Genomic DNA, 9,307 nt, shown 5'->3' with positions numbered 1-9,307 from the left:
TTTCAATTAAATTTACATGAAGTATTAGATATATGTTGAATTAGTCTGAGTCCAATTTCAACAAAATCCGTTCTAAAATAGGGAGCAATATTTATTCGAATATGTGTTGCGTTAGAAAAGTCTCCAAGTGTATATGTATCATGCAATTTATCCACTTTGCCACACATATCCATTCGAAATTATTTCGTATGCAACGTGATACATACACCAACTCGATTAAACCACTATGTGATTTGGATCCGTGTTGATGAATTAGTAAGGAAAACGACGACTGTTTTCCAATAAGATATTTCGTGTAACTGTGATTTATATACAAAGTTGTAATCATCGATTGACTCCATCCTGTGTTTCATTATTTTCTTATCATTATTATGATGGCGTAGCAAAATACTTTATTGTACACAATATATGTAACACATAATAAGTATATACAAGTAAACATGCTTTAAGTTCTGCTGATGGTAAATCCTTTTTTTCTGTAGGGATGCCTGATCGATTGCACAAGATATAAGATGCTACAAATTATTGATCTCACGAACAATAGCTTACAATTGATACTGTTAGTACTTTTTTCTTTTTGTGAAAAAGGAAAACTTATCCGAACAAAACACTGCAATCCAGATGCAGCAGTTTCAACAACAAAGGACGAACATTTAAAAAAATAGTGTTCGTATAAGTTTTCATGACGTTCAGGTCATTACGAATTTACAAGGCTCAAAATATTTGATTTTATGTAACTGTTAATATCTACATATCTTATCCATTATATTTAATGCACATTATTGATTTTTGTAACACTAAAGTCTTGAAGTCTTTTGTATTTTAACTAATTTAGAAGGCCGATTAATAGAAGTTATGTTAGCTTATTAGATGTCGTAAAACTGTCGAAACGAGATGCACGGATGACAGTTTTGATCCAGTTAAAGGGGCCTTTTCACAGTTTTAGGCATGTTTTGAAATAAGTCATTAAATGCTTTATATTGATAAATGTAAACATTGGATCTTAAAAGCTCCAGTAAAAAATCAAGAATAAAATTCAAAAGTAGATAACATGACAAATCTTTGAAAACTGACCATGAAACGAATGTTGTACAGTGATTTGCACTGTAAAATTGCGCAATAACTCTGATGGATTATTGAGGTTACCTTAGGACATATTTTATATGTATTTGTTTAAATTTTATTCTATGAAAAATATAAAAACTGATCCCTATCAATATTAATTAACAAAACAATATATCCACTATTAACCTAGATACTTAGATGAACTGTCTGTGGCGATATTTACACCCTTTCCCCTCGAAAAACTACCCACTCACTCGCAAGTCCTCGGTCGGCTTCAGTGTGCAATCTGGAGCCCAGAGATCGTCGAACCCAACGTGCTTAGACCCAGGTATCGTACCCCCGTCCTTCTCTGAAATAATTCTGAGAAACTGTTATAATAATACAGCTTTTATTTCTAAGGGAAATGAAGTACTTATTTATCTTCTAAAGGTAGACCACGTAAATGTTTTAACATATGTATTTAATTAAATGTATATACACGCTTATTAAATACATATCAATAAGAGAATATTATGGGATTGTTATGAAGAAGCTTTACAGCAAGGACATGTTTGCATTGAAGCTTTTATAAAGGAATGTTAACTCGTTGCTATATTGCCATTGGTTATCAGGCGGACAATCCACATATATGTATGCTTACATTTCTGATCACACCCCAGACTCTACATGTAGTCCGGAAAGCAGTTTGAGTCAGGAAGATTGCACGGTATCTCTGGTGTACTCGTGACACATTTTAAGATGTCGAAGTGAACAGAGGAAGGGATGTGACCGCTGAAATACATGAGATAAACTCTACAGAATAGAAACAAGCACTTGGCAAAACAATGAATAAAACCCCTCGATGCCGCATGCAGTAATATGTAGCAAGTTGTTAAAAAGATAGATTGTACCGTGAGGCGTGAACATATATGACCCCGGTTCGTTTTGAACACAGTTTGAGGTTATCAATAACACACATGTACATACAACATATTTAACTTCTACGCCTTGTGGTTTCATAGAAACCATGCTTTGCGCTATCTGGCTATATAATTGTATATAAACAATATGCCCCCTGTGTATGTCCAGTTATAACCTCGGTGTCATGATTTAATATAACTGTAAAGAGAGTAAATATACAATAGTCCATGCAAAATATAACACATTTGGGCCGTGCTCTGTGAAAAGGGGGTTTAATGCATGTGCGTAAAGTGTCGTCCCAGATTAAGCCTGTGCACCAGATTAGCCTGTGTTAACCAGAGACGACACTTTCCGCCTAAACCGGATTTTTGCTTGGAAGAGACTATCTTTTAACGACAAAAAACAAAACAAGCGGTAAGTGTGCGGACTGCACAGGCTAATCTGGGACGACAATTTTCGCACATGCATTTAACCCTCTTTTCACAGAGCACGGTCCATTCATATGTTGTAGTATCAGAACGGCATAATTTTGCTCATAAACTCTATAGAAAAGTAATATTCTTTTAGAAATTCTAAGTTTACAAGCAGGTATTTTTGTTATTATTAACGTTAGGACGATAAGAATCGCACATACACAGCTTCATATGATAAGCAGATGCCTGCAAGTTTGAATGTTGTACGTTGAAAAGTGAAGGACAACGCCTTCATACAAGAAGGTAACCACGGAGTGACAGATGGAATGACGTCCATCGTGATTCCGACATACCACCCTTACTTCGTTATGGGGGGGTGGGGGGGGGGGTGGAGAGAATAATTATTTAAAATCGTTCCAAAATAGTTTACAACAAACTCACAAACCAGGGATTCTCCATTATCTAAATAATATAACTGGTAGAGCCGAGCTAGATTAGATATATCGCATTACCTATTTGGGATATGGTCTTGAAATTATGTAAATGGTCATCTACCCAAACACTGACATTCATAGTGGGACATTAATACTTTTTTAAACACTAGTCCGTAACAATATTTGCCAATTACCTCATATAAGCTTCCTTGTACGTGTCAACCTGACTGTCGAAAGAGAAGGAGACGTCAAGGACCCTCAAGTCACGTGGGGCCCTCTTTAGGGGCCGGCTTCCTAACTGACCCTTCAGCCAGTTTGTAGAAACAACAGTCAACGCTCTGGCTGCACACATCCTGATGAGTTTTAAAGGTAACAGACAAAAATAGTGGTTTAAAATTGCCTAACCGATGTCGTGTAGCAATGTTCCCGACGCAGATTTCTGAATCTTGTTTTTCGGAAGACTATTTCAATGTTTGGTAGTACGGAACAAATATGAGGATGATGTTTGAAAGCCTAGTGTACATGTGGGATTGCAATATGTTTCTTGCTCATTTCGAGTTACGTGTTCATCAATCACTTCATTATTAAGAGAAAAGATTAAAATCATAATCTAGAAAAAAGTGTTTCAATTTGAGTGACTTAGTACCAAAATTGTAAAGCTTAAAATGCTATAACAAGAGTAATGTATACAAAGCATTCTTTATTATTGTTTACTAATGGTAAAAAAAAACAATGAATGAAGTGTATATTGACTATTACTGTTCTGTCTTTGCGAAAACTGAAAAGGAGTACATAGCTCTGCTGTTTTAGGGAGATAAATCATAATTGATCTTCTTGAGCAGTTTTCTCCCTTTAATACGAATAACCTCTGTGCAGATAAGTCAACCCATTTATTTTGTTTAATTTGGTTGTTAAAATTCAGAATGAGAAGTCTGGTTGTGTAGTGATTGTATTTCGAGTTTATGAGGTCCTGAATCGTCTTAAGCTGCATAATGTGAGAACTAGGAGTGTGTCCAAGCCCGTATAGCTGTAATTTCAAGCTATTTTGTCCTGTGTTAACTGCGATTATATACCTGTCCGGTAGGGTGAACAACAACCAAGCTCACGTGCGCTTAGAGTAGGAATTAAACGGGGACGCGTAGTTCAGAAAAACGTGTACTGAACACTTCGCTTTCCGGACAGCCTCACTGATTATTCCGTCGGTATGTGTCTTTAAAAGTGTATGAGTACCTTACGCATTCAATTATCAAAAGAAATCTCGTTCAAAACCTATCTTTGACAGATGTCGAAAAAATGGTAAATATTTGCAAAGGACGCGTTCGAGTCCATTACCTGACTAGAACAAAAACTTTGTCTCTTGTCGGAGAACTTAATACTTAATACCCTATATGATTCACCCGCTTTTCCGATATGATTTTATAACAAAACTGTGTCTATCCACTTCTAAATCAAAATGGATTAAGTTGGGAAACAAGTTCAAATTTGCAACATAATCGAGCGTTAATGACTCATGTGTTGCCATGTGTAGACTACAGTCACATTAAAGGTATTGCACATAATGGAATGCAAGTGCTGATTTAAATCCGCGTTTTGCTATCTGCAAATTGATATTCGTATGCTAATTGGTAAATGAAAATTATAAACAAGAAAACCCTTCTTTTTTATAATTGTTGCACGTAATTTACGAAATGCTATATACATGCATTGAAATGCTATTTGCGAAAAAACTAGTACCCTTTCGCTACAAAGTAAATTTGAATTTCCTAACAAAAACATTCTCTGTTCTATTGTTACATACTCCTTTAAATTCGTAACGGGCACCTAATAATTGCACAACAAATAACCATGTGTAGTTTTGCGTTGAGAAATATGCATAGTTATGGCCATGAGAAGATTAGCAACCTGCATTTAGAATCTAGCATGTCACGCCTGGTTTCCATATTACAATTGCTTGGTGTATCAGAAATATCATATAACGGGCAAAGTATTGCAAACGGAGACATTTACAAGGACGCGAAGCTATCTGATTTTAAATATCGTATTACAAATATAACGACAAATACAACGGACGCCAAGCTAAATAACAGTTGACAGACGCTGTATTGAAATGCCACATTTCAGTTCCCAAAAGCAAAATGTGCTTCGTGCGTGAGATTAAAAAACAACACACAAATAAATATAAAAAGTACAAATTGTTTTTACCTTATAGGACCTTCTTTTGTAATATTCATTTTCTTTATACACCAATAGCATTTGAGCGTACTAAATGCTCATAATGTTTCTCAATATTCTTTATCGAGTAATGAACTGCTATGCACGTTCTTACTTCATAAAAATAATGCGTGAAACTCTATTTTAATATACATAAACTTAATTCTTAAGAAAACTTTGATGGTAAAACGTTGAAATTAAATTAAAGACCTTTCTTCCTCTGGGCACATTTTAAAAAAAAAAGGCTAATTTTTTAGAACTGCTTAGAATTTTTTATTCTGGCTTTAATCTGGAATAGTTATATTTCAGTTAATATCTCTCATTGGTGTTTAAATTATGTCCAAATTTTTTCTTAAAATATGCAAGAATGAAAAAGTTATTGCGATTAATGTGGCTAAAAATGTCAGGAGTGTAAGGAAAAAGTGTGGTATTTTAAAATTTAATTGAACTTCACAGCAGCAGTTCAAACATATTTGGAAACATACCATATTAAAATGTCCTGCATATTAAAATAATGTTATTTAACTAATATTTAAATGTCTTCTTCCACATTTAATAATGACTTTTACATATCTTGTTGTCACTTGAAGACACACACCCCCTGGAGAAAAAAAGTTACAAAATTCCCTAAAATTCAACTTTACATTGATGTAAAGTTTTATATACTGCATGTTTCATTATTTTCATGTGAGAGTTAAGAAGTAGCAAGTGTATTGAATTAAACCAGTGCAAGCTTCATCATAAAAACTTCTTTTTATTACAAGGATGACCGCATTTACTAGTGTACTCTCAAAATGTTAGGAGTGTAAGATTTCGAATCAAACAATGATACATTTTAACCCTTTGCATGCTGGGAAATTTGTCGTCTGCTAAAATGTCGTCTGTTGAATTTCTAAAATTAGCATTTTCTTCGAATTTTTTTCAAAGAATACTATCAGAATAGCAAACAGTTTGGATCCAGATGACGTGGCGTCTCATCTGGATCCAAACTGTTTGCAAAGGCCTTTAGAATTCAGCTCCAGCGCTTTGAGGGTTAAATACAGAATAAAAGTTAACCTTTTTGCACATTTTTTTATTAAACCAACAACAAGTTAACCATAACAGGTTATTTAAGTTCACAAAATACACTTATCATTGAGATATATCCCACTTTTTAAATGTCAGGAGTGTAAGATTTTGTTCAAGTTTGAATTTCGGACAATGAGTTGGCTATGGATGATATAAATGTCTGTAAGTTGATTTATTTGCTCACATAATGATCTTAATTTCTAAGTTAATTCACTTGAAAAGTAAATCCTAAACTATTTTATGCCCAGGACTTCTGAGATCAATAACATTTATTTCTGCTTAGGTAGGAAAGTCCTACATTCAGTAATTTTGTGTTTTTGCAATGAAAATGGTATTATAAAGTCATATATAAATGACCATTCTTTGAGTTCCACTTAACAGAATACATAACAACAGAGTGACTGAAGTTTCCAAGGCACATATTAAAGGTTAGTGTGAAATCTTACACTCCTGACATATTTATGAATAAAAGCACTTTTAGACTGTTTTATGCCCCCATTTTGTCTTGGAAACCATGCAAATCAATTTATAAAAGGGATGGTGTCACTATCAGTCATATTAGTAAATAAAACAAGATGACCCAGGCCCCTGAATAACAAATCTGAAGACTATACACATTTATTAATAGTGTTTTTCAAGGATTTGACCTTGTGACCAAGATTTGACTTTGCATTCATGACCCACTTTCAAATTTGGCCTAGATTATAGAGTTGAACATGCAGTAAAAGGTTAATTCAAGATATGACATGAACATTTGTTTACCAAGTGTTTCTACTGTCTATGATATTTTGAATCACTGTGACTGTTTTTAATGGCAAAACTTCACCTAGATATTATGCATATAATTCAAACAAAGTGTGATGAACATCACTACTATTCACTAGAAACTGTGACCTCAGCACATTGTTCAAGTGTTTCTATGATTTGACCTTGTTACATAGTTTCACCCACATAATCATGAAGAAGCTTCCAACTATAAAATTACCATTTTGATCACAGACACAATCAGGTTAGTTTAAACCTATTTATTTTAGCTCGATTGCATCGAAAGCCTTAGGCTTATTGAAACGCTTTCGAGTCCGTTTCCTGGGCCTAGAACCAGTAATTGGTGTCTAAGGGGGAGATCTTAAGAACGCTCCCACAGTGGGGATCGAACCTGTGATCTACCGGTCGCTAGGCGGACACCATATCTATTACACCACGGCGACCTAACACTCAGGTTCATATTGATAATTGTGAGCTCTGTGATATTTTCCAATGTATTTACCAAGTGACCTAGTTTTTAACTAAAGCTCACAAAGTGTCACAAGATTTTATTGAAAATTAAATAAGAACGAAAAAGATTTAATGCAATAATTTTGGGCCAAAATTGCAGCCTCAAGAGAGTAAACAAACTTATCGTTAACAAATGATCATCGATGTAGGGGATGTAAATGACACTATATGCCCGAGATAAAAATAAGGGCATTTATAAAAAGACCAATTATCTCTTAAAAGAACTAACTATATTGTATACAGATAATATAAGATTTTTATTATATAAAGTTTATATAAGGCACCATATCTCTTAAAAGGACTAACTATATAGTAAATAAAGATTATATACGTGTTTTATTATGTTCAGCTTATAGGTAAAGTGTATCAAACCGAAAAGTTGAAAACAATGTTTTACGCGCTTAAGCATGGACAAAATAAATATATTGGGGCGTTAAAGTATAATTATGATACCGATTACAATAAACTTAATGTTTGATTAAAACAAACTGTACCTGTATTGTACTCCTTACAAATAAATCCAGACTTGGTTCACGTTCCTCGCCTTTGCTTCAAGAACTGTAACGTACACCAAGATTTGACGATTTAAGGGAAGCGCTGCATGCATGTATTAAAGGGAAACGTAATACTGCACTTTGGTGTTAACCCAACTTCAGTCTTCAAAGCCACCATCATCATCATCATCATCATCATCATCATCATCATCAGCATCAGCATCATCATCATCATCATCATCATCATCATCATCATCATCATCATCATCATCATCATCATCATCATCATCATCATCATCATCATCATCATCATCATCATCATCATCATCATCATCATCATCATCATCATCATCATCATCATCATCATCATCACATCATATCATCATCATCATCATCATCATCATCATCATCATCATCATCATCATCATCATCATCATCATCATCATCATCATCATCATCATCATCATCATCATCATCATCATCATCACGATTATCAACATCATCAACATCATCATCGTCGTCATCATTTTCGTCGTCGTCGTCCTCTTCGTCGTCGTCGTCATCATCATCATTAGAAGACACTTTCCGCTTTTATGATGTTTTTCGTTTGAAGAAAGTCTCTTCTTAGCAAAAATCCACTTAAGGCGGAAAGTGTCGTCCCTGATTAGCCTATGCGGACTGCACAAGCTAATCTGGGACGACACTTAACGCACATGCATTTTACCCCATTTTCACAGAGCGATATAAATATATGAGTATATCCACGGCGATTCTTATCCTTCCATAGCACGCACCTTTCTTCGGTTGTTTGCGTTGCAAGCCTGAGTTGCTTCTGTAAAAATGATAACCTGTTAGCGGTCCTTTTGCATTTTGTACGGGAAGCTGACGTTAACGTTTCACGGCATGTGTTAAAACGGTTTCAATCAATATGTGACCCAATGCGTTTCTGAGAAAAGATGTATTTGTCAGCTTTGATTATGCGATCATTTGGTTTCCATCGCGATTCTTGTGTGTTCTGCGTTGCCGAAAGAATATGAAGACGTAATTCCGTTTTGCCGGAGCATAACATCACTATTGTATAGAACAAAAGTACATCAACCCAACCATAACATAATAACAATAAGAGTAACAATAATTGTTAAAAATAATTATATTAATAGTTTTCATAATAATCATGTAAGATATACGTTTTACAATTACAATACATGTATGTGTAAATAATTAAGACGTAATAAAAGGACATTTAACAAAAATAAACAGTAATGAATTTCAGTACTCTGAATGCCAGTATTTCTTATTTTTAATACAATTTGCTTAATCAATATTTATTGTTGTGTTCATCATATTTCGATGCATAGCATATAAATCGCACGATGCAAACAATTGAATCTGTAAGCAAGTGCTACAGTTAGTGGACTAAGCATGCCTTCAGTGGTATAATATATTC

General features: G+C 34.4%; 1 long non-coding RNA gene across 1 annotated transcript; it reads right to left on the bottom strand.

Moving 5' to 3' along the window:
- Positions 1–339: 339 nt before the first annotated feature.
- LOC127855373 (uncharacterized) lies at positions 340–7,931 on the bottom strand. Its single transcript, XR_008037506.1, has 4 exons — positions 7,861–7,931; positions 3,007–3,165; positions 1,706–1,836; positions 340–1,414 (listed from the first exon to the last, which is right to left on the bottom strand). It is a non-coding gene; the product is annotated as an uncharacterized LOC127855373 (long non-coding RNA).
- Between the last annotated feature and the right edge of the window lie 1,376 nt (positions 7,932–9,307).

Source organism: Dreissena polymorpha, chromosome 13 (assembly GCF_020536995.1).
Source record: "Dreissena polymorpha isolate Duluth1 chromosome 13, UMN_Dpol_1.0, whole genome shotgun sequence".
In the NCBI taxonomy this organism is placed as follows: Eukaryota; Metazoa; Mollusca; class Bivalvia; order Myida; family Dreissenidae; genus Dreissena; species Dreissena polymorpha.
The sequence above is the reverse complement of the archived record's forward strand: the minus strand, read 5'-3'. Positions and strand labels throughout refer to the sequence as shown.